Below are 24,254 nucleotides of genomic sequence, written 5' to 3'. Positions count from 1 at the left end.
CTTCTGACTGCAACAGTTCTTTCCCTCCTAGCATTACTACATCTTGTATCGCGAAGCAAGAAAAAAGCAATCGAAGCAATAAGATTTAGCTATCTGCTTCAAATGAGGTGGTTGTGGGAGGAAATGAGACAAGAGGTATGCCCTTTGTGGCTAGGGACAGATGATGCTGGACCAGGGGGAGCGGGCCCCTGTTTCCATCTGGGAATGGGTACATTATCAGAACATACAGTCCCGGTCACAGACTGTGACCATAAGAAAACAAGCAGTGCTGTGTGTTTAAGTGATGCCAATCTTCGGCTTTTTAAAATAATCACCATAAGCTGGGCCCAGTGGCAACCAAGCCTCAGTCATCCAAAGTGAGCCACCATCTTCATGCATGTCCAAGGGAGGACACATGGCCAGTGAGAGTAGAGTTTTGGCTGGGAGATTAGAGGTTGGGCTCTTGGCACCACGACCTTCTCACCTGCTGTCACCCTATAAATATAGGCCTCTCTTCTTTTTATCCTGCCTAGTTCAGAGTTCTCAATTTTATTGGCTTGTGGAGGTAAGTGAGGACACACTGGAATAAATCATTTCCCCTCACTCTTCACCCATCAGCTCAATGTCGGAGCACTGCCAGCAAGATGGTCTGTGTTACATATGACCATGTTGATTCCCAAAGAACAATTTTCAAGACCATTAATGGATGGATCTTCAGTCAAGGAGTATCCATTGGACTCCTAATGTGTACTGGGCATTGGAGATTCAGACGTGAACAAGGAAGAAAGACTATCAGACATTAAGGAGCCGATTATGTTGAATGAATGCAGGCAATTTTATTGTTATTGTTTCTCAAGGCATTATCATTTAAAGAAATTCCTGTTCTTTAGCAGACGTTCTATGGTTTCTCAGGTTCAATTTCAATTGCATTTTTTTTTCAATTGCATTTTTAAATCAGAGAATACACATTTGCCTATGAGTTGTTTAAGAAATGTGTATTTAGAGGCACCTGGCTGGCTCAGTTGGTGGAGCATGTGACTCCATCTTGGAGTTTTAAGTTTGACCCCCACATTGTGTATAGAGGTTATTTTAAAAATAATAATAAAATTTAAAAAATATGTATTTCCCCACATGTGAATTGTCAGTGTTCAATTTGGAGTTGACAGTGGAGTTTGGAGTTTGGAGTTGAAAGAAAGTGCAAGCCCCATGTTGGGCATGGAGCCTACTTAAAAACAACACAAAACAAACCCCAGCCCATTTGGCAGATGGCTATGAACCTCTGACAAGATCATGAGTTTTGTCCGGTCCTAGCGGGAGAGGTATGAGTACCAGACCAAGCAACAAGGTCACCCACTCCGACTTTGTGTTTAGTCTATGATACACTTGAAGCCATACCTCTAAATACATCTCTCCATTCCTAACTTTTGTAGATAATCTGATTTGTCTTAGACTCCTTAATTAAGGTGAATGGGACCCCAAGGAATGCTGTTTTCTATAATGCTGGCAGTACTTTTACTTTATAACTTTTGGCATTATAGAAAAGTTTCTGAAGAGGAAACAGGAGAAGGCTGAGCATTGTAGAATTACTTGGACCAGAGAAGCCCCTTTATCTTTGACATTTTTTATTTCTGACTTTCCTTGCAGAGTTGAAGGTGTGCCCCTAGCTTATATCCTCTAGCTCCTTTATTTATTAAAGTACTATTCCCTAAATGCCTTTTTACAATACCTCAGGGACTCCTCTCTTCTGAACCAACACCCCTCCTCTAATACCCAAACAATTATCACTTGTCTTTTTCTGATGAAATCGTATAGTTGACAGTCACATTTTCTCTTGAATTTTTTTTTAAGATTTTATTTATTCATGAGAGACACAGAGGGAGGGAGAGAGAGAGAGAGAGAGAGAGAGAGAGAGGCAGAGACACAGGCAGAGGGAGAAGCAGGCTCCATGCAGGGAGCCCGACGCGGGACTCGATCCTGGGTCTCCAGGATCACGCCCTGGGCTGAAGGCAGCGCTAAACCCCTGAGCCACCCAGGCTACCCACATTTTCTCTTGAATTTAATGAGGGTTGTAGCTGTAACTATTGGAAAGACAAACAGAGACATAAGACATGGTCTATATTAATTTCAAGTTCTATACAAAAGCTCATCTTGGTCTTTGTTGTATATCTTGAAAGTGAAATTATTGTTATTATAAACATTGTATTGCTGAGTGGGTATGACTTTATCATGCAGCCATTTTGTAAAAGTCACAGGTTTAAAATCTCCAAATTAAGTTTATTAAAATGTTTAGTTGATTTTTCATTTCATAAATTCAGTGACAAGTGGTTTTTTTTTTTTTTTTTAAAGATTTTATTTATTTATGAGAGACACAGAGAAGGAGGCAGAGACATAGGCAGAGGGAGAAGCAGGCTCCCTCTGGGAAGCCTGATGTGGGACTCGATCTTGGGACTCCAGAATTATGCCCTGAGCCAAAGGCAGACACTCAACTGCTGAGCCACCCAGGCGTCCCAGTGTGACAGTTAAACATGTATTCCATAATTAGACCACAGCAACAAAAATTTCGCAGTCTCATATTTTTTTGTAAAGGCATTGGATTTTCTAAATTTGTGTTCACTTTGTTTCAATCCACCAGAAAATCAGTTCAAGACACAGAAAAGCAAATGAAAGCTTTAGTTCTAGTAATTCAATAGGCCTGTTTTCATACTTAATTCCACTTTTATCTGTCTGAGAAGGAGTTTCATCATGGTATTTTATCCTCAAAAGAACACTAATTTGTCCTCAGAGTTACCTGATATAATAACGTATTGACAGAATTGGTTGGTTTAGTTGAAAGAGAGAGATACCCTGTTGCTGAAATGGATTAATAACCTCTCGGATCTGGAATATCTGTGGGCAACTAGTCATAGATCCCTCGTTTTGTGAGCCACGTTACACACACAACCCTGAGGCTTATTTTTATACTCTTCCTGATGTGAAATGGCCAGCCCAATGATAATTCAATCCTTCCTGCTGTGAATGGCTGTCCTCCATTGAGAACTCCAGCCCATTGGCTGCTAGAACTTGCTCTGGGGACTGGGCACACTCTTCTCTAGGCTGGTTTTCTGAGCTGTTAAGAGCTTAGACTAAGTCATTGCTGGAAAGTCTTTGAGTTTCAAGATTTTGGGACGCTTTCCAATGTTGTTTCCAAAGTTCCAAAGCAACTTTCCAATGTTGCTTTGAAATCAAGTATTTTACTTTCTTGAAGAAGAATCATACATGCATCCAGTTAAAAGCCAGTGATGCAAAGGGGAGAAATGGGACACTGTTAGCCTCCTTGGTGGGTGAAGGCGATCAGGCCTAAGTTTTCCAGCCCTCTGGGTCACCTCCTATTTAATAATTAAATCCAGAGTCCCTATCCTGCTTACAGTGAGAAATCCAGGATCCCCACCAATGTGCCCAAGTATCCTTGGGGGGTGGGGTGGGATTTGGCTTTTCTGATCACCTTTTGATATGATTTTCTGGATTCCATTGATTTCTCATCTCTCATCTCACCTCACTACCTTCTGTGTCACCATGCTGAAAGTAAATGCAGGGCAGCATTCACTCCTGTTGATGTTTTCTCCAAATCACACACACTCAAGGTCATTATATGTAGTAGGCCAACGCTGAGGCACCTGGATTAACATAGAGGGCTTACCTTACCTTACAGCTTAGCCCAGCAGAGGAGCGGGCTCCTCATGGTATATCCTAGACAGTGTGGTTCTCAGAAGTGCCTTGGCCTTTCCCACTGTTGGAAAGTTCCAAATGGGCCAGCTCCTCTTACATCTGCCCTGCTCACCTCCCATGCACCCAGAAGCAACATGCGCTCCTACTATTGTACACAACCATTTGACTCATTTCTCAACCAGGCCATTGGAGTGTTTCTTTGCACAGCTGACAAGGGTTTCAGTGTCTATTTATGCCTCAACAAAGACAGTTCTCTCCCTGAGAGGATTCAGCATCTAGCTTACCTGTCTTTTCTTCTTCTGGGCCACATAGAATGCCAATGTAGGGAGAGACACGTGTTGGAAGACCTGAAGCCCCTTGGGAAGAGGATGCCGGAAAAGGGACCCAGAGTCCAAACTCCCTACCATCTGCAGCACTTCCTGCCAGGGGTTTTACAAACATCCTCCCAGTCATCACAAGCCTGTGAGGTAGATAATATCATTACCCTCATTACCAAGATAAGGAGACAAGTTTAGAGAAGTTAAATCATTTGCTCACCATCATATTGCAATCAAGTGGCAGATCTGGGATTTAGACACAGGTAGTATCTGAACCTAATCACTGCAAAATGCTGCCTTAACCTATGATGCTGGTGCCCACACACATTACTGCATTTTCTTCCTATGAGTTAGGCACAATTTTCATCATTTTTTTTTTCCCCAAGAGAAACTCTGCCAAAGTCAGAGTTAGGGTGTAGTGGTGCCAGGAGTCACACTCAAGTCACTCAATCCCTAAGTCCATGTGGCACATTGCCTTGATGGACTTTCCATTTAAAATATTAATGTATTTACCCTTGGACTTGGGTTTAACAAGCAGAAGTTTGTATAATGATTCCGTTACAAATTTGCAGGTTCTTATAACAAACATCACAGAATTGATGTGTGTGGACATTCATTTTCAAACTTTACAGAGTGAACGATAGAACGAAAAGGAGAAAGAGTACATTAAAGAAGATTAAGGAAACGCTTTCGAATAGGTAAGACACCATCAGACAGGAAATACACACCCTGGGGATTGTGAGGGACTAGTAGTATTCTAATTTTGGAATTCCAAACCCGTGGATTCTGTTAAGAACCATCTTCCTGTGTACTTCTACTTGTCAAAAATGAACTAACTGGCACGTTGAAAAAATACGTTGTCATTTCTGTTTATTGTTGCAATGAAAATACCAAGCTTTCATTGTCCTTTGAAATGAGTCTGCACACGGGAACATTTTACATATAAAGGTGACAGAGAGGGTAGGGTGATGGGGATGTTGAGTATGTTTTTCATGAGTAGACTATTGGAGAAATTAAGAGAATTTATGGTCAATAGAATCAATAGCATCTGTCCATATTCATCCCACTGGATGTTTGAATCCTCTTTTTCATGTACCTAATGTGAGTAGTTGTGGAACTTTTACTTGGTTACCTCTAGTGATGGAGAGCTCTGTTTTTCCTAAGGCAGGGGAGGGATTGGAGTGATGAATTGGGCTAAGTGTTGTTAAGCTCCGTGCCATGATGAAATAGGCCTCCTGGATAATCTATTGATTTGGGTTCTTGCTTAATGAAACAGGGGAGATTAAGTTTCTCCTGCTCTGTAGAGCTGGTTCAAATCCCTTTTAAATGGGAAGGAATGTGGTCTAATGAGAAAAAATATACAATGTACAATGTTGAGGCCAGTCTTAGAAACAGGAAGCTGGCCTCAACCTCACATGATTATGGGTCTGAGGGCCAGTTATGTATTGCATAAGGATCGCTTCTCTTGCTTGTTCTTATGGCCCATCTCATGGGATTGTTTTAAGAGTTATAGGACAGTGAACATGAAAGTGTTTCAGTGACTTTGCCTTAGGGTTCCATGTCTTGTCATTCATCGAATTGGTGTAGACAGCGCTCTCTGTGTAGACAGGTGAGTGTAGACTTCAGTGATTCAGGTATTTTGCTTAATTATACAGAAATTGTAAAGACCTGGAGCACTTCTGGGCCTGGGTTTGCCTGAGTAGGGTCTGGAGGGTAGGTTCTGATGCCAGGAGGGGGAACACATGTTGCAACCCACCTGCAGACAGGTCAGGTCTTTCTCATAGGTGGGAGATGCTTCTAGCTTCCTTGCCCTGGAACAGTATGTCCCAAAGTCATTCCTTAGTCCCTGGGGACTTTCCATAGCATGTTCCTGGATCTCTTAAGGGCTGAGGTCCCAATCTGATTCCAGTGGTTGGATCATGGCCCATGGAACTCACCTATCCCTAGTCACCTTTCAAGGTGAGGATTCATTCCTTATTTGATGGGGATGGGCCTGCTGTATGGGGCAGATGTGTGGGACTCAGCCATTGGCTGCCTACTTCCTGTCACTGGTGGCTTCGTTTTCTCAACACTGTGTTCTGCATTTTGGATTGGATTGACCTAATACCAAACCATTTCCTAAACATGCCTCAGTTTTCTAGAGTTTGGAGACACTCTCTTAGATCAGTGGTTCTCAAAAATCTGGTCTGCGGACCATAGTATCAGCATCTGGGTATTTGTGAGACAGGCAAGTTTTGGGGCCCACTCCCAATCTCCTGGATCAGAAACTCTGGGAGTAGGGTCCAGCGTTCTTTGTGTTAACAAGCTCCCCAGGGGATTCTAATGCACATTAACGTTTGAGTGCCTTGTCTTGGACTGTCTGGTTGCCCTCTGTGAAGGCAGATTGGGCCACTTCACCTCCTCCTCTCCCTGTGCGTGTCCTAGAAAAAAGTTTCTCTCTGGTGTCAGCTTTTACTCTATCTCTACAAGCCTACTGTTAAAATCCAGCAACAGATCACCATTTCTACATCTGAATAGTCTAGGTTAAATAAGATTCCCACGAGAGCACAGCAAGCCACACATCCTGGTGCTGTGATTTACAGGTATCAATCCTGATCTGTAAGAAGTGTGCACTGGCTCTGCAGTGGCAAATAACACACAGTTCTCATACAAACAAAAGAGAAGCCACTTGTGGCTGGGGTGAGGAGGGCAGAGGGGCATTAAGGGGGGATGTCATTTAGGATTTGCCCAGTTTCACACTCAGGGTAACTTTCCTGTACACTCCTGCTTTTCTCCTCCAGTTCCGTTTTCCTTTCTTTCTACAGGAATGCGTGAGTGGTTTGGCAATGTTATTAGCTAACGAAAAAGAAGAGAGCATTACCTTATTTATAGACTTCGGGCCTTAATATCCAGAGGTTTAAATGTGAAAGCTGAGGTAGGTCTTCGTGACTGCTACTTAATTTCCTCAGGAATAACTAAGTGGGAGCTACAATACATCTTTGTTTAGCAGCTATGGTTTTCATTAAATTTAATTAAGTCTCCCAGAAGCTTTAAATTTAGAGCAACTTCAAAATGCAGGTGGTTTCTGTTAAGTATAATTATATTCCCTTTAGAGCTGCCATGGTTTGAGAAAGCTGGGCTGTCAGACTTAAAGTCTTTAACGGGCTCACCGGTGTTTGGGTTTCAGAGAGGCCCTTTCCAAGTACAGCTGGCCTGCCTCCCTGCCTGCCTGCCTGCCTCCCTCCCTCCTTCCCTCCCTCTCTCCCTCCCTCCCTTCCTCCCTTCCTCCCTTCCTCCCTCCCTTCCTCTCTTCCTCTCTTCCTCTCTTCCTTTTTCCCCTTTTGCAGAAAGCTTAGGCTAATGTGTCTTCATGAAATCCACCCACTTATGCTTACAACCTTGCTAAGAAGTTAAGGTCAACCTTACAGAGCTTATTTTGTTAGTGTTCTCAGCCAGTCTGTTGATCCCTGGGGCAGGTTGGGAACCTTGAGTTTGCTAGGCTCTGTGTCCAAAGAACCAAGCGGCCCTAAGGCCTGGAGAGGATGAGAACAGAGATCTGGGGCAGCCTTCATGGCACACGCTTGCTGCCAGTGGAAGACTTTAGTGCACAGAGCACTCCTTCATCTTCTGTTGGATCCTTATCCCTTTGAACTAAGTGCTTCCTTTTACATATAGACTTAGAAAGAACGTTGCAAATATGTTGCACAGGTAGTGCAGTAGCATAGCAGAAAGCCTTCTGACATAACCATCAGTGTTTCCCAGATGATAAACTGAGTCACAGAAGGAGTGTGCTCAAGGTTGGTTTTCTGCTCCCCTTACCTATGTGCAGTCCTGCAAACCCAGGTGTGTTTAAGGATGGGAAGGAGGAGGATGAGGAGCTCTTAAACAGCCACAGGGTGCCAAACCTGCCCTTCCAGCTCCAACACATTCATACAAAAAGAGTTCCTTCTTAGAAATGCCAGAACAAGTGTGTTTTCTGTAATTGTGTTGGTTTGGGATCAGTATTTTCCACACCTAGCTAAGAGCATAATGTATCATTGCAAAGGTAGGGAGGGAAGGCAGGCGTTTGATGAAGTCCAAAGTTTTCTGGTGCTCTTGATATCAGCCACACTTCCCTGGGTCTGAACACAGATGATCTAGGTCAATTCAATTTTATTGGAAGCAGACAGTTTTCTTTTAAAGTTGCAAGCAGATGCCTTCACTATTCATGCACATTTTATTTGATTCCGACTCTGATCTGGTGAACATTAATGACATGCATAATTGTTATTATGATCTCTGGTTACTGGAGATCAATGTCAAGCAGTTGAAGAAATTGTTGGGATTCGTGTTACCACGAATACTTTGAATACTTTGAATACTTACCAAATATTCGTAAGTTACCACGAATACTTTGAATACTTACCAAATATTCGTAAGTTGTGTTTCTCTTTGAGGGTTGGTCAGTATTTATAGTCGGCATTACTATAATCAATTTTCCAATATTAGCAGTTTTCCCACTACCCATACAAAATAAAAACATGTCTCTCCATTCATGATTGAATATGAACTGGATGCCAGATAATATCAAGGGATTTTATTAACGGTGGCAATGGTGTCCCGGTTATGTAAGAAATAGTCCTTATGTTATAGAAACGACACACTGAATCATGTAGGGTTGAAGTGATAAGAGTTGATTACGCTGTTCTCTTTGCTGTGCATATTTGAACATTTTCATAATAAAAGGTAGCCCCCCCATACATGTAAATATAATGCAAAGCTACTGCATCCCATCCACCCGAATATCAGGTTCCAGTCATGGCCCTCTTACCCAAGGTGGCAGTCACCACTGGTTCACTTACACTCCCTTCTTAGGAAACTGCCCTGTTCATAATTCTTGATAGCCTTAATTTAGGTTCTATGCTTTTGCATTATGCTGACTTCCTGGACACAGTAGGTTGAGGTAAAAAGTTGGATTGTGGCCTCAGGCCTAAAATGTGTTTTCCAAATGTTTTTAACAGAAGCAGCTCATTTAGGGGCAAACCTGGATATTTGTGTGGCCCAGCAAAAGCTGTTGATAGAATGACCTACCTCTCTCCATCTGGGTTGAAAAGATGAATAAGGAATACTGGAAATGCTAGGTCTCCTCTCAAGTTTTTGTAATAACTAGGGACACCGCCGTGTGTCCCAGTGGGCCTGGGATCCTGGTGTCTGGTTGGGTGGTACTGGAGTAGGTGGGAAAGGACAGGACGTGCACTTTGCATTCAGGCTGACACCGCACAACAGTTGGGATGTTTATGCTGGGGAACAAGTGGCTCTAGTCCCTCGGGCTGTGTTTCCGGGGTGTCACTTCCCTCTGGTTCATGCCTCCCACTTACCCTATCCCTTCTATTTTCAGGAAACAGTTCTTAAGGATTCCCTACAAATTTGCCCTTTAGCTACTTGCTGCAGGCTACCACAGCAGGGGCAGAAAGAAGGCATTTCAATCTATACTCAGTGGTAAAATAGAAAGGTAAATATCTGGCTGAGATGAAGCCCTGGCATTTATTTACCCTGAAGTATAGTCAGTCAACTAAAGTTAAGTGGTGATAGGAGAGGTTTTCTTTTTTTTTTCCTTTTCTTTTCTTTTTTTTTTTTTAGGAGAGGTTTTCTAATGAAGGGGAGGAAGAAGGAGGGGATGGCCCTGGCAAGCAGAAGGGGCTGCTCCTAACTCACTCCTCGCTGGTCTCTCCTGCCTCTGGCATGGAAGACTCCGGGGGAACCCCAACACTTGCTTCTGAAGCAAGAAGGCTCCTTGTTATGTTTGGCTGATGCAGATGAATTTCATTGATCTGCAACATGAGGTTTTCTTTCTCCAAATGTGACAGGGGAAGAGCCCTCAGAATTTCAGAGAAGACAAGTGTCAGATAGGCAGCCATAACCAGAGGATGGGGAGCATGGCTGACATGTTCTCCATGAGCTTCAGAGCCAGGGTAGTGGTCTCATTTTAGATATTGTAAGAGTTGTGTTTTCCTCCTCTCTGACTCTATAACGTAGAGATGGAGTGCTGCACAGATGACCCGGGCCAGCCCTGTATCTCAACACAAGGTCTTTTGACGTGTGCCTTTTCATCCTTGCTCCTTGCCATAAATCAGTTGTAGTTGTTAATATGCTTTGGCATTGTGTTGGTTGTGAGAAGATAATTCAGAAGGGGTGGTTTTCTTTGGGAGAGGGTTGTTTGTTTTTCAGAAAGATTGTCTCTGACTGGTCCCCAAACTATCTCAAGTACAGTGTAAGTCACAAGGTGATCAGTATCTGATTTTCCTCCATGATGAAAATTGCAGTGCTCTGTGCAAACTTCTTTGTGCCAGAGACTCTAAGAGAACCTAGGCTATGTTGTGAGTGTGTCTGTGAATGCCTCCGCCTAAGGAGGAATGAATTAAGGGGGCTGGCAAGGAGGATGTGAATCCCAGCCGCATTATACCCCGTCCTGACCTCATGCAGCCTTTTTTTTTTTTTTTTTTTTTTTTTTTTGCAGCTCTGAGTTCACTGAGGGCATGATTTTGCCTTTCTGAATTGTTCATAAGCTATTAAAGTATTTGCCATAGTGGAAGCAAATATCAGATACTTCCCCTCCCCATCCATGAGTTTGTGGATGGTTGAAAATGTACAGGGAGTTCCTGAATTGCTCATAAGTGTAAAACTCTTAAAGGGGCTTGTACCTTTAGAGAACCTGACCTAGTGAGCAGTTTTCAGAAAGTTGACTAAAGTTTTTCTTCATCAGGCTTTTATCAGAGTCAGAAGATACATAACCATGATTCTAGGATACCAAGACCAGGGTAATAGCAGTCCAGGAGTGAAGAAGAGGGAGCCTGGAAAGTTCTGAAAATCTAGCTAAGAGAGCAAGGTCCTGGGACACCTGGGTGACTCAGTGGTTGAGCATCTTCCTTCAGCCCAGGGGGTGACCCTGGAGTTCTGGGATCCAGTCCCACATCAGGCTCCTGCAGGGAGCCTGCTTCTCCCTCTGCCTGTGTCACTGCCTCTCTCTCTGTGTCTCTCATGAATAAATAAATAAAATCTTAAAAAAGAGAGAGAGAGAGAGAAAGGTCCAGAATCCAGAAGGCCAGGGAATCCATCAGATTTAGCAAGGGACTTGAAAAATCTGCCGTCTCTAGAGTTGGCATAGGCTGCAAATGAGTTCTTGATGCTTTTAGCTGTTTTCCCAATCTTTTTGATCTTTGAAGTTTGTATGTGTTGAGAAAGGTTAGTATCTTTCCAGATGGTAGATTAATGCCCTGGGATTTATGCCATGGTTTCCAAATTATGGTCACTGCACCAACAGCAGCCACATCATCCAGGTACTTGCTGGAAATGCAAATTCTTGGGCCCACGTCAGACCTACTGAATCAGCAGTCTGTTTTTACCAAGTTTCTAGGTGAGTCCGATGCACTGTCAGGTCAGAGAGCACCACCTGTCTACATGCCTTCAGTGGATCCCAGTGCTAGGAAGGGTGGGATTTCCAGAACTCTTAGTGAGGTGGTGGAGAACAAAGCTGGGTTTGCAAGCTCTCAAGTAGCAAATGAGTGAGTGGCAGGTTGCGCTTGTCGAAAGTTGGCCACGAATCCAAATACAAATTTTTTTTTCTAAAAATCTGGAAGATACCTTGCCTCTTTAGTATAAAATACTCTTGAAACTAAGAAGTATTGACTTAATAAAAAGGAAAAATGGTGATTCTGAGAAACCAAGATACATTCCTGACTAATGGTTATCAAGGTGACAATGTGACAATTACTGTACCCCAAAGGAAACTGATTTATGATACTAGATGAAATTTTATCCAAATGATAGCACATAAAAATGAAATATGGATGAAATATGGTAGTTACCATGAAACTGTTGAATTTCAGGAATGGCAATTTTCATTTGCAGAAATTACATTTTTAACTCTGTAGCAGCTCAGAGGCAACATCAGAAGATAAGAGTGATGGGAGTCTGACTCACGTAGCCTGGGATCAGTTATGTAACAGGTCTGAGGTAACAATCGAATGGTTTAAAGAGGAAATGTGAAGCCCTTCTTGCAAATAAGATCATTTGCAAATTCATTTTATTTCTTCAGATTAAAGATAATTCATTTGGTAATGCAAGGAATCCAATGGGATACAGAATTTTAGGACTATTCTTTGTAAATGTAACCAGAATGGATAAGGTGGCTACTGAGTAGACCTAAGACTAATTGTGTTCTCTTTAGCAAAATCACTTGAGGAAGAATCAGCCACATTCACATGAAGAGCAAGGCTAGCTTTTTGACAAAATTAAAAACAAACTATACCTCAAGACAAACTTGAGGCATTTTGAAAGTGAGAACCTTTATATGCATAAAGGATAAACCATATACAAAACTAAAAAAATATCACCAGGAGGGGGGATTCCTTTGGGGGATATACCCCTTTGAGATATAAGGCTCTTTCTAAAATTACCCCTCCCCTTGTAGGGATATTATATGCTGAAGAAAATGAGAGAATTCTTTTTGGCTGATTGGCTTCCTTCTCAGACTATCCCAAAATGGTGAAATTTTTTAGAAGCCTGGCTATAACATCAGACACTGACTAAAAAGAGTTTCTCAACTCCTCGTATGTCTACTATGTGACTTATTCTTCCCATTATATTTTTTACATATAAATTGTGACTTAGATTTCCATGTGTCGTTTTTGTAAACAATAGTCTAAGAAGGAAGAGGCACTGATCCATGTTACAACATGGCTGAGACTTGAAAACATTCTCTAGAGAAGATACTCAACTACCAATAAACACATGAAAAGATACTCTCAGCATCATTAGTCATCAGGGAAATAAAAATCAAAACCACAGTGAGATACCTCTTCATACTTACTAGGATGTGAAGAAATTGAAACCCTTATTCATTTCACTGACGGGAATTCAAGTGGTGTAGCCACTGTGGCAAAATGTGTCAGTTCCTTAAAAAGTTAAACATAGATTTATCTTTGATTCCTAGGTATATTCTCAGAAGAACCAAAAACATATGTCCCCACAAAAACTTGTGTGTAAATGTTCATAGCAGCATTATTCATAATAGCCCAACGTAGAAACCCAAATATCCATCAACAAAAGAATGGATGAACAAAATATGGTATGTCCATGCCATGGAATATTATTGAAAACATAGTGCCAAATGAAAGAGTCCAGACCTCAAAGGCCATATTGTGCATGATTTATATGAACTATTCGGGGTAGCAGATCCACAGAGACAGAAAGTAGATTAGTGGTTTCGAGAAGGCAGGAAAAGAAGGGATGGGAAATGGTTACCAATGGGTGTAGGTGCTCTTTTTTAGGGTCATTAAAATGTTTGGAAATAGGTAGTTGTAACAGTTGCACATTCTTGTGACTATATTAAAATCTACTGCATTGTACACTTTAAAGGGTAAGCTTGGCAGTATATGAATTATCTATCAATTAAAAAACCATTTATATCTCAATAAAAGAATAGAAAGATTTACAAAATCCAAGACTTTCTCTTTGACTAGATAAATAAGATTGACAAACTTTTATCCAAAGTGATGAGGAAAAAGAAAATAAAATTAGATATGATACAGAATGAGAATAGACAAATGAGGTACAACAGGAATATTAAAAAAAATACTAGAAGATTCCCTTCACATTTCACAATAGCATGAACTTGATATATTGGGCTTAATGATGTATCTTGCATTTGTTCTCAAATAGCTAGGGGCTCAAATTTTTATCTTTTCTGGGAGGGCTACTGTAGGGGAGTGAGAGCAAGGTGGGGGCATCTTCAGGTGACCACCGAAGAGGCTTCCAAGGAGCAGACATCTCTGTGGCCCAAATCTGCAGCATTGGGCAACCAGAGAAACTTCTGGAATTGCTGCCAGTGACTTGGCAGTTTTGGCCAGCCTTGGGTCCCAGATTTATTCCAGTATGTATTTAGGCCAGAGCAGACAAGTCCCACTAGATGGCATCATGCTGCAGCGAGCTGGATAAATGTGAACTCTGTAATTTGGAACTCCTGGCTCCTCCGTGGGTGTGCAAGCTTGCGCTGGACGTTTCTTGTACCTCACAATTAAACAGCTCTTCATTTATACAACTGATATCTTTTGTTTGTTTTACTCTATTTATCCAATTATGGGATTTATGCTCCTCTGTGCAAACGAAGTTAAAACAGATGAAATAGATCTGCTATAAAATGGCAAAACTAGCACAGATTTAGAAAACTTGGGCAGAACCATAAATGTTAAATAAATTGAAATGGCATTTAACAGGTTCTGCTCCCTGGAACCCCAGGCTCCGATTGTTTTACATGTAAATTCTACAAAATCTATGAAATTTTCAAGAAAACAGTTGATTCCTAACTCACACTAGATAATCCAGACAATGGAAGAGAGTAAAAACCACCCAACTCATTTTATGGATCTAGAACAATGACTAAGGTCCACAGTGTGTCTGTGGGTGCACCCCTCTGCGGGGACGTGTGGTTTCCTCAATAGCAGCTGGACTTTTGGGGCCTGGTCATACCTGGGTGGTGGAGGGCAGCAAAAATTTGCCACGGGGGCACCAGGTCCTTCCTTTGCCCCTTCTTTCTCCCTACCTCCCCAGCAGACCCAGGCTCTATGTACTCTGGACTGGAGCCCTCGAGTGTTAGGTGGGGGCCCTGATTAACAAGGGGGGTGCACCTGTGAAGGTGAGGCTGGGTGATGAAACAAGGCACCTGGAGCCTGGGAACCCCCATGTATCAGAACTGGAAGTGACCACAGAGCCCATGGTTTGCAGAACACTGCACCATTGCTTCTCTCTGACCAGGCTGAATGAATGCTCTCTTCCCTGGGGAGAGGTTGTGACTACCTGTTAATCACTCCCCGCTAAGACAGCTAGGACAGTCCCTCCTGAGACTCAGCTGAAATCTCTTCTCCATGGATTTCCCTGAGAACATGATTTGCTTGAGATGCTAACCTGGGAAGGTGAACAGGAACCAGTTGGGGAGAAACAGAGACCTCAGGTCTGGAGCGCAGAGGTAACAGCTGGAGTTCTAAGTCTGTGCTGGTTCTCATACATCAAGGATAGAGGAGAGACCAAGGATGTGAGGAGTCCTGACCAGATGGGCCAAAGCAGCTGGCTTAGCTATTTTGCATACAGCTACTCTTGCTGGGTAGCACAGGATATGAACGTGTTGGGAAAATCCCAGATTAACCAGAGGCTTCTCTATCACTTTGTAGTCTCTCTTATCCATGGCTTTCCTTTCTGCAGTTTCAGTTACTCGAAGTCAGCCTGGTCTGGAAGCAGATGATGCTCCTTTGGACAGTACTGTATGTTGCCTAACCCTACATCACAAAGGCTACATCATGTACCTCATGCATTTCACCACACAGGCATCCTATCATCTCACACGGCCCCAACGAGAAGGTTGAGTATAGGGAAATAAAATATTCTGAGAGGGAGAGACCACATTCACATCACTTCTCTCGTAGTACATTGTTATAATTGTTCTACTTTATTGTTAGTTATTGTTAATCTCTTACTGTGCCATATCTAGAAATTCAACTGTATCATAGGTATGCATATAGAGGACAAAAAGTAGTACATAGAGGATTCAGTACTGTCTGCGGTTTCTGGCATCTACTGGGAGTCTTGGAACATACTCCCCACCAATACAGATCAAGGTTGGGTACTGATATCATTTCTCTAATGGTCTATACAGAGGAATCTTGCAAGAAAGACTGTATCTAGGAATTCATTTATTCAAGAGCATGCACTACTCTACTGAGAAAAGTTTAAAATGTAAATAAAGGACATAGGAGATGATCTGATTAAATGGAGAGACATTTCATGCTCTTGGATAAGATGACTTAGTAACATGAAAATGGTTATTCTTCCTAAACTATCTCTTTCAATTCGATCTCAATAAAAATTCCACTTGGATTTTTTTTTTTTTTGGCTGAACTTGATAGCTTGCACTCTAAAATTTATACAGAATAATGAAAGCCCACAAATAGTAAGCCAGGCTTTAAAAAAAAATGTGGAAAACATCACATGACATCTACCCTTGTAATAATTTTTTTTAAAGATTTTATTTATTCATGGGAGAGAGAGAGAAAGAGAGAGGGGGGTGCAGAGACACAGGCAGAGGGAGAAGCAGGCTCCATGCAGGGAGCCTGATGTGGGACTCGATCCAGGGACTCCAGGAGCATGCCCTGGGCTGAAGGCGGCACTAAACCACTGAGCCACTGGGGGTGCCCTGCGCTCATAACAATTTTTAATTGCACAGTAGAATATTATTAGCTATATGCACGACATTGTACTACACACCTCCAGAAGTTTTTCATAGTAAGCCAATCTTGAAAGAGATGAATAAGTGGGGTAACATTCCTGGGTAGGATATTAAGACATGCTACAAAACTATAGTAATAAAACCAGCATGGTACTGGTGCAAGGACAGACCAATAGATCAATGCAACTGGATAAAGAGTTTAAAACAGACTCATACACTGACTAAAATTGATATAATATGGAGGTGGCACCAAAGTCAGTGGGGGGAAAGGAAGGACCAGCTAGTAGATGCTACTGGAAGAACAGGCTTATTATGGGAGAAAAATAAGACTGAATTTATCATAACACCACACACAATGATAGGTTCCAGATGAATTAAAATTTAAATATAAGAGCTGAAATGATAGTTGTTAGAAGAAAGTGTAGGGGCAGCCTGGGTGGCTCAGCAGTTTAGCGCCGCCTTCAGCCTAGGGTGTCATCCTAGAGTCCTGGGATCCAGTCCCACATCGGGCTCCCCTCATGGAGCCTGCTTCTCCCTCTGCCTGTGTCTCTGCCTCTCTCTCTGTCTCTCATGAATAAATAAATAAAATCTTAAAAAAAGAATACAACTTCAGGTGTAAAATCCATGCCAAAAAGTTGGTTTTCGTGACCTCTGGGAGATAATATTACAAAGATTAGAATGTTAACAATGGAACGTTACTCAGCCATTAGAAAGGACAAATACCCACCATTTGCTTCAACGTGGATGGAACTGGAGGGAATTATGCTGAGTGAAATAAGTCAATCGGAGAAGGACAAACATTATATGGTCTCATTCATTTGGGGAATATAAATAATAGTGAAAGGGAATAGAAGGGAAGGGAGAAGAAATGGGTAGGAAATATCAGAAAGGGAGACAGAACATGAAGACTCCTAACTCTGGGAAACGAACTAGGGGTGGTGGAAGGGGAGGAGGGCGGGGGGTGGGGGTGACTGGGTGACGGGCCCTGAGGGGGGCACTTGATGGGATGAGCACTGGGTGTTATTCTGTATGTTGGCAAATTGAACACCAATAAAAAATAAATTTATTATTAAAAAAAAAGATTAGAATGTTAACAGACTGTTAGTAAAGTGGCAAAGGCCAATAAGGGACTGACATCTAGAGCACACAGAGAACTCCTGCAAATTAACAACAAAAAGGTACAAATTCTAGTGGAGGAAAAGAAGATTTACAGAATACCTGCAAAATTCTACAAGGATATAGGAAAAGAAAAGAGTATGCATTGTCGCCTTTGAAGAGGAAGAGAGTACTAGTGGGATTTTAAAAAAATACACATGTGAATGAACAAATAAAGGAGTTAAAGAGTAAATAAGTAAGCGAGGAGTCTTACTGGGCCAGTGAGCTGAGTCCCACCAAGTGAGGAGTATGATTGCCTGTGTCTTCCCCCAAGGCGACCCAAAAGGAAAGAAAAAGGAGTTGAAGATACCTGTCTCCTTTGGGCTTCAAGCCCACTCACCCTGCCTGGTTTTATTCCTCGAAACCATGTCAGCACCTTCCTTTCATAGAAGCAGGTAACCTCTGAGGCTGTCTTGATCCTTACTGGAAGGGATGGATATATCAACTCAAGTGTGAGTTTTCTCTTGCCATTTTAATGTCTGTTTCAGCAGCATTTCCACCAACAGTTCTTTGTTTAAGACATTGAAAGATCTATCAGCATGAGGTTCATCCTCCTCTGGTTTTCTTGATCTCTTTTGAAGGTGGTCCCTTTAATACTCTGATACAGGCGAGTCTCTCAGGTGCTCCCCCTTCTGGGGATCCCGTGTTTGTGATGCAGCCTGGGAGAGAGCATGAGCAGCTGGGGCAGCCAGGTCACCCTGGGGAATCACCTCGAGGTACCGCCCCCAAGCCTCCATTCCTGTGCTGGAAGTCCCTTCCTGCACTCATACTGCTAAAGCCCTCTCCCCCACATCCTCTTCTCCAGCCTGTGTGTCTTAGCCTTAAGTCAAATAAAAGACAGGATGCAGATACCTGTTGGATTTCATTTTGTCAAACTGGGCCTCAAGTTTGCCCTCAGCTTGTCAATGGTGCTATCAAAGAAGTTCCTGCAGGTTTTTACCCTTCCCAAATCCAATATATGTGTTGTGTGGACTTCTGTGGTCCATGTGGGTAGAGCGAGGACAAAATTGGTGGACGTTACAGAAAGGCAGCTGGAGCCTCCCCGTGAGGAAAACCTTTGAAAATCAGAATGGTCTCAATGTGGAATGGAATTCCATGGAAGGTGAGTGAACTCTTCATCTTTGGAGGTGTGTTAGATGTGGCTGCTTGATCAAAGTGGGGGTGGTGGGGGTGGTGGAGTCGAGGGACAGTGGAACCTCCTGTCCCATTGGCCTCTTCTGGGGGAGCTGTTTGCAACCCCCCTCCACCCCCCGCCCCGGCCCCCAGGACTTGCCCCTTTCCCTCAGATATTCTTATTTAATTTTTTTGGTATGGGAGCAGACATCAGGCTTTTTCCTTAAAGCTCCCTGGGTGATCCCAGTGTACCCCCATAGCTGGGAGCATCTTTTGTAGGAAAAGAAAAAAATGAAAACTCACATTAGGGAATTTGGTACTTCCTTTCATCTCTGACATGATACTATCTTAACTTCCTCTTTGGGTGAAAGATGGTGCTCAGGTGCTTGTTGATGCCAACCTGCTTTTCCTCACCTGTTTGCTTTCTTCTAGGCTGCGTCTGGAGTCCAGCCAGAGCTGCCTGTGGAAGGAGGGAGGCTGTAGCTCTGGAGGCCTCCCTGACTCTGGCTGCAGGCATCTGGGCCCTTGGAGACTGCCTGAAAACCCTCCCTTCCCCCTGCACCCTGGAAATCACAGGACTCTCTAGAGGGACAGTTTTCTGTGGAATTGGCTATTGAAAGAGCACCATGAGATTGAAGAAAACAGGTTTCACTGGGGGAAAGGCCATCGATCATAGTCAGAAGCATAAATTTTCTTTTTGGGGGGTCTGTGTGTGTGGAGCTGGTTTAGAAAACCCAAATAACCCAGAATCACCATGTTATCTCAGGCAACTGGAAGAGACATTAAGAGGCAAAGACCAGAATCTTGGGGCACTTGTGAATGACCTGCATCCTGCAGGGAAGAGGACAGGTTGGGAGGCGAAAGGGGGGGTGGCAGGGGCAGAGAGAGAGAATGAGCCACAGAACCCCAGCGTGTAATGGGGGTGACTTCCTTAAGTCCTCCCTTGAGAGGCTACCTCCTGTTGTTCTGCAGGGAACTTAGCATGAAATTTCACTTCTCAGGTGCTCCTTCCTCTCTGTCCTTTTCAGACTTTCTATTTTCTCTTCTTCAGCTCCCCGAAGACCGAAGTTTAGACTGACTTTGCTGTGACACGGTGCTATTTTAGAGAGTTAATTCTTCTCTCCCCTCCTTTCAGGGAAAGAAAGATCATGGCTTGACCTTCTAACCAGCCTCCTTAAATACCCATGAGAGAGTAAAGTCCACTCAAGTATAATCAGTTGCTTGTAGGTGAGCAGCAAAAATTCTTGCTCCCCAAACCTTAACCTTTCAACTGTGAAAATGTTAAATGTAAACAAGAGAGACCCTTCCATTGCCTTAAATAAATGCCTTCTTTTAAAACCAAAGCACCTCATTCTCAGGTACATCTTCCCAGCTCATTTCATGGATTTCTCTCCTAAGCCTGACAACCAGCCATATTTATTCCACCCTAAATTCTTGTGTTGAGTCTGGTGGGTTCAGGGGAGTCTAATGTCTAAGGCATGAAGAAAATTATGTTACCTCACTGCTGAGATCTCCTATTTTTGCTGGGCTGGCTTTAATGGGCAACTGGCAAAAGGGACCCTCTCCCCTCAGCCACCACATTGGCCACCTGGAGCTGCAGGGCTGTGTCAGGTATGGCTGGAACTCTGGATGACGAGGAGGAGAAGCAGAAGGATGGGAACAGGTGCTTCTTACTCAAGGAATGAAACCCTGTCTTGCTAAGAGAGTAAAAATGCCAGTTTGTGTTAATATGGATGATTTCCATTCTATGTGATGTAGGGGGGAGGAACATAAAAATGACGCTCAGACATAAGATGTGTGAGGTTTCAACTGTGTGTTCTCAGTACCACTGGGTGACACACTGTACCTGGAAGCTTCTGGGGAACAAAACACAGTAATGGTGATGAGGTGGGTGAGGAGTGTTAGTTTTTGACCTTGCTCTAGTTGACACCCAAAGGCTTTGCTTTAGAAGTCTGGTCCCCGAAAGGGCTAAGGTTGGATAAATGCTATAAATAAAGGTTCCAGAAACTGCTTAGCAGTTCTGGGCTTGCTTATGAATCATTTGTTTGACTGTAAGAACTAGGCATAAAGAATTTCCTAATCAAGAGTCTATGCCTCATGGTGAATGGTGAATATTGACAACGTTGGCTTGACCTGTGTGATAAATTCAACACCTCCAGCATCTCTGTACTGTGCCTATATTCCCAGATGAATGTGGCACTGTCCAATGATTCTTTTAGGAAACAGAGCTGTGTCCTATAACTACAGCAACCACAGGGGAGGTGGGGGCATGATATCTGTTTGTTTGAGTTCAACATATGCCTTGCAGATCTGATTGACCTCCAGGTCAAAGGACAGTTTGATAATACCTGCTGTCTACTTTCTACTTCCCATCCACCTAACTGTGGCCTTTTTTTTTTTTTTTTTTTTTTAAATCTCCTATCAGGTTTTTTTCTGTTTTGTAAATTAGATCCAGAGAAGACAGACTAAGTCTCCTTCCAGGTACTTGAAAGGGAAGTAATCTATTTGGATGAAAATAGGTATGTATCCAGTTCTTTAGGGATTTGCCTTAAATGGGTGAGTTGTTTTGAACAAAATGTGAAAAGAAAAGCAATGGGAACTATTTTGAACAACCATATCTAAATGTTTATAATAAAAAGTTTTCTTCTTCACATTCATTTTGGAAAAAAGGTATTTTTTCTAATGATGCTGTCATTAATAACAACACTTTGGAATTCTTCTTATCCTTCTGATTTCAAAACCACCTCATAAGTCTCACCAGAAATGTGATGTCATTACTGCTCATGGAAACTCGAATTGAGAAAAATACCATTTCTTGTAAGAATAATTTTTTATCTTGTTTTCCAGATCTGGCTCTGAATGCCTTTGTCTATTCTCCAAATCAAATCCACCCATAATTGTGGAGAACTTCTCACCACTGAGGAGATTTTAAAGTCTCTGTCACCAACTAAAGACAATTTTTAAAAAGGTGTTCTAAAATGTTTTAAGTAATGGCAATATTGTCAGATTAAAGTCAGAGATGCCAAGTTGCCTATTTGGAAAAAGGCTAACTCTATTTTGGCAGGTATCAAACCACCGTGAATAGTTCAAATACATTTTCAGACATCTTTCCTTCTCCAAGTCTAAAGATTTTGGATGTTAAAACTTCAAATAGTGGTAGCCTATATCCTATTTAAATAGTGGGAAGAATTATAAAGCATTTCGGGCCCAAAACACAAAACAGTTTCCTCCCAAATCACTAAATCACTCTCACATGCTTATACAACACAGTGAAGTTTTCTGGAACCAACCACAGCTTCAAATATCTTTCAAAGTTTTCACACATAGAAAAAAAAATCATAGCCTTGGCAGATGGGGACACATGCATGGCCAAGCTTATATCTTCTCACTTCTAAATTTTTGGGCTTTTCCATCCCTCTTAGATATACCTGCTTTCTTCTCTTTCTAGCTTTCTACTCTTCTGGTAGAACTTTCCCTTAGTAACATGAGGTTGATGACAGGATATTACACAATACTTTAGATCAAAGAGTGTTATGAGCCTGCCTGGAGAACAGCCCAGAGGTGACTTTTCACTGGGGCTTTTGTGCCACTGAAAATGTTTTTTCTGGAATGCATATCCAGATTCATTGAAGTAATTTTTTTTTATTTGGTTGGTGAATTTTGTAAAGATGTTGAAGTATATATTCTGATGCTAAATGTTCGGCCAGTGAGGAAACTCATATAAAGTAGACTGTGTATCTACTTATCTCATATAATGTAAATGACTACCAATTTATTAGCACATCAAATATGTTTTTTACTACAGGAAAATCCCAATATCTCTGTGAAGTTCATGATTGATTTTGGTATCTTAAAAGAATTACTTAAGTGACATTTACCACATAATTCATATAACTTTTGCTTTGTTTTGTTTTTGGATTCATACTTTTTTTGTGAGGGTTTGTTTGTTTGTTTTGTTAAGCATGTTTTTTATTCGATGATAGGGAAAGTCTCTATGGAGGGCCTCTGACCTCCCAAAGCTGATTTGTGAATTATCTTTAATCTAGAATAATTTGTTAGATAAATATTTCTCAGATTGATATTTCTTGAAATAACATTCTGGGAATGTGGCTAAAAAAAATGTTTTGTTGTAAAGTAAGTATGGAGGCATGTGTCCCTTCTTTAGAGATTCACCATTTATAAGAACATAATGACTGAGAAGTCTTGTAGAGAAAACAAAAACTTTTAATTAACTCTGTTCCACGAACATGTCCCATTTTTTATGAAATGCCTATTCATATCCAGCAGAACACCAGTTTGGGAGACATTCCATTAAATCAATTCTTTATTTCTATCACAAATTGAAGAGGCTGCTCTGAAGTTTGGAGTTAAGAAATGTCACCCAGTTATACAGCTGCATTTCTCAGCTTTTAAAAATATTCCAAAGTAGCTCATTCATTAGAATGGAATGATGTCTAGCATTAGCTAGACATCAGAATTTGGCAAGGACAAAATGATGTAGAAGTTGGCAAGATGTTATACTGTAATAATTAAAAGATTTTTCCATATTAACCACAGATCATTTTCAGAAAAAGCCTTAGAAGTATTTGTTTTGAATTCTAATAAAATTAAAGAATATAATTACAGTATACCCTGAATGTATTGCAATTATGAATAATTACTCTAGGGATATTATATAAACGTAGTATTCAATGCATTACTTCAAAAAATATTAATCACTATTGTGAAAAAGGAGAGATTCTCGCAGTAACAATATCAGTGTTATTTTACATTAAATGCAGCTACATTTGAATTGATTATTAGCAGAGTCAGATTAGTAAACCAGGAGCAGATGGAATGGAAATTTCTGGAAACGAAGACTATAAAGAACCATGGGAGCTGATCTTCCTTCTGTGCTTTTTGTCCCCTCACTCTACTATGCTATCCTCCCTATCTATGAGCATTGACATACTATTCAAAGCTTAACTTTGATCAGAGACAGCACTGTCTCCATGAAGTCTTTTCTGGTCTCCAAGTGCCTGTTAATTTCTCTCTGTCTTTAGACTCATTATATTGGAGAGTTACATATGTGTTTTATGGTTTACATTCTGCCTTGGTTATGATCCTTATGTTCTTGTCAAGATCCTCTCATGCAACCCACACCGGGTCCTGAAACCTGTGTTTGCATTTCTTCTATTTGACCAACATGCAGCTGGTGTCCAATATTTATGAACTGAATAGTGAAAACAAAAAACAAAAAAACAAACTCTTCCAAACCCAAGTACTTCTTGTAAGTATTCCCATCCCAAGAATCATTGGTGAAAACAAAATGGGCATCTGAGGACAGTCACCTCAGTGTTTTGTGTTGTCTTTCTGTGCTAATGGTCTCAACAGGACACCAGTTTGTACCCAAGGAAACACTTCAAGTGTGTTCATTGTTGTGTCTCTTAGAGGCAATGCTAACGTAACCAGCAGAATATTTGTTAATATTTCTATGTGTGGACCCCCCCTTTTTAAAAGATTTTATGTATTTATTCATGAGAGATACAGACAGAGAGGCAGAGACATAGGCAGAGAGAGAAGCAGGTGCCCTGTGGGGAGCCTGATGCGGGACTCGATCCCAGGACCCCAGGATCACAACTTGAACCTAAGGCAGACGCTCAACCACTGAGCCACCCAGGTTTCCTTGAACTGTTTTTTTTAGTGTGTTATTATTTTAGAGTGTGTGAATTCTTGGCAGCTGTCTGGATTAAACAAACAAAACTAAAGAT

The 24,254-nt window shown here is 41.8% G+C and overlaps 1 long non-coding RNA gene across 1 annotated transcript; it reads left to right on the top strand.

The window, feature by feature from the left end:
- Positions 1-3,996: 3,996 nt before the first annotated feature.
- Positions 3,997-23,749, top strand: LOC140594596 (uncharacterized). Its single transcript, XR_011995598.1, has 6 exons — positions 3,997-4,151; positions 4,574-4,699; positions 6,806-6,915; positions 18,937-19,149; positions 19,640-19,731; positions 20,930-23,749. It is a non-coding gene; the product is annotated as an uncharacterized lncRNA (long non-coding RNA).
- Positions 23,750-24,254: the final 505 nt, after the last annotated feature.

Source organism: Vulpes vulpes, chromosome 12 (genome assembly GCF_048418805.1).
Source record: "Vulpes vulpes isolate BD-2025 chromosome 12, VulVul3, whole genome shotgun sequence".
In the NCBI taxonomy this organism is placed as follows: domain Eukaryota; kingdom Metazoa; phylum Chordata; class Mammalia; order Carnivora; family Canidae; genus Vulpes; species Vulpes vulpes.
Note: the sequence above shows the minus strand (reverse complement) of the source record. Positions and strands in the feature narration are given on the sequence as shown.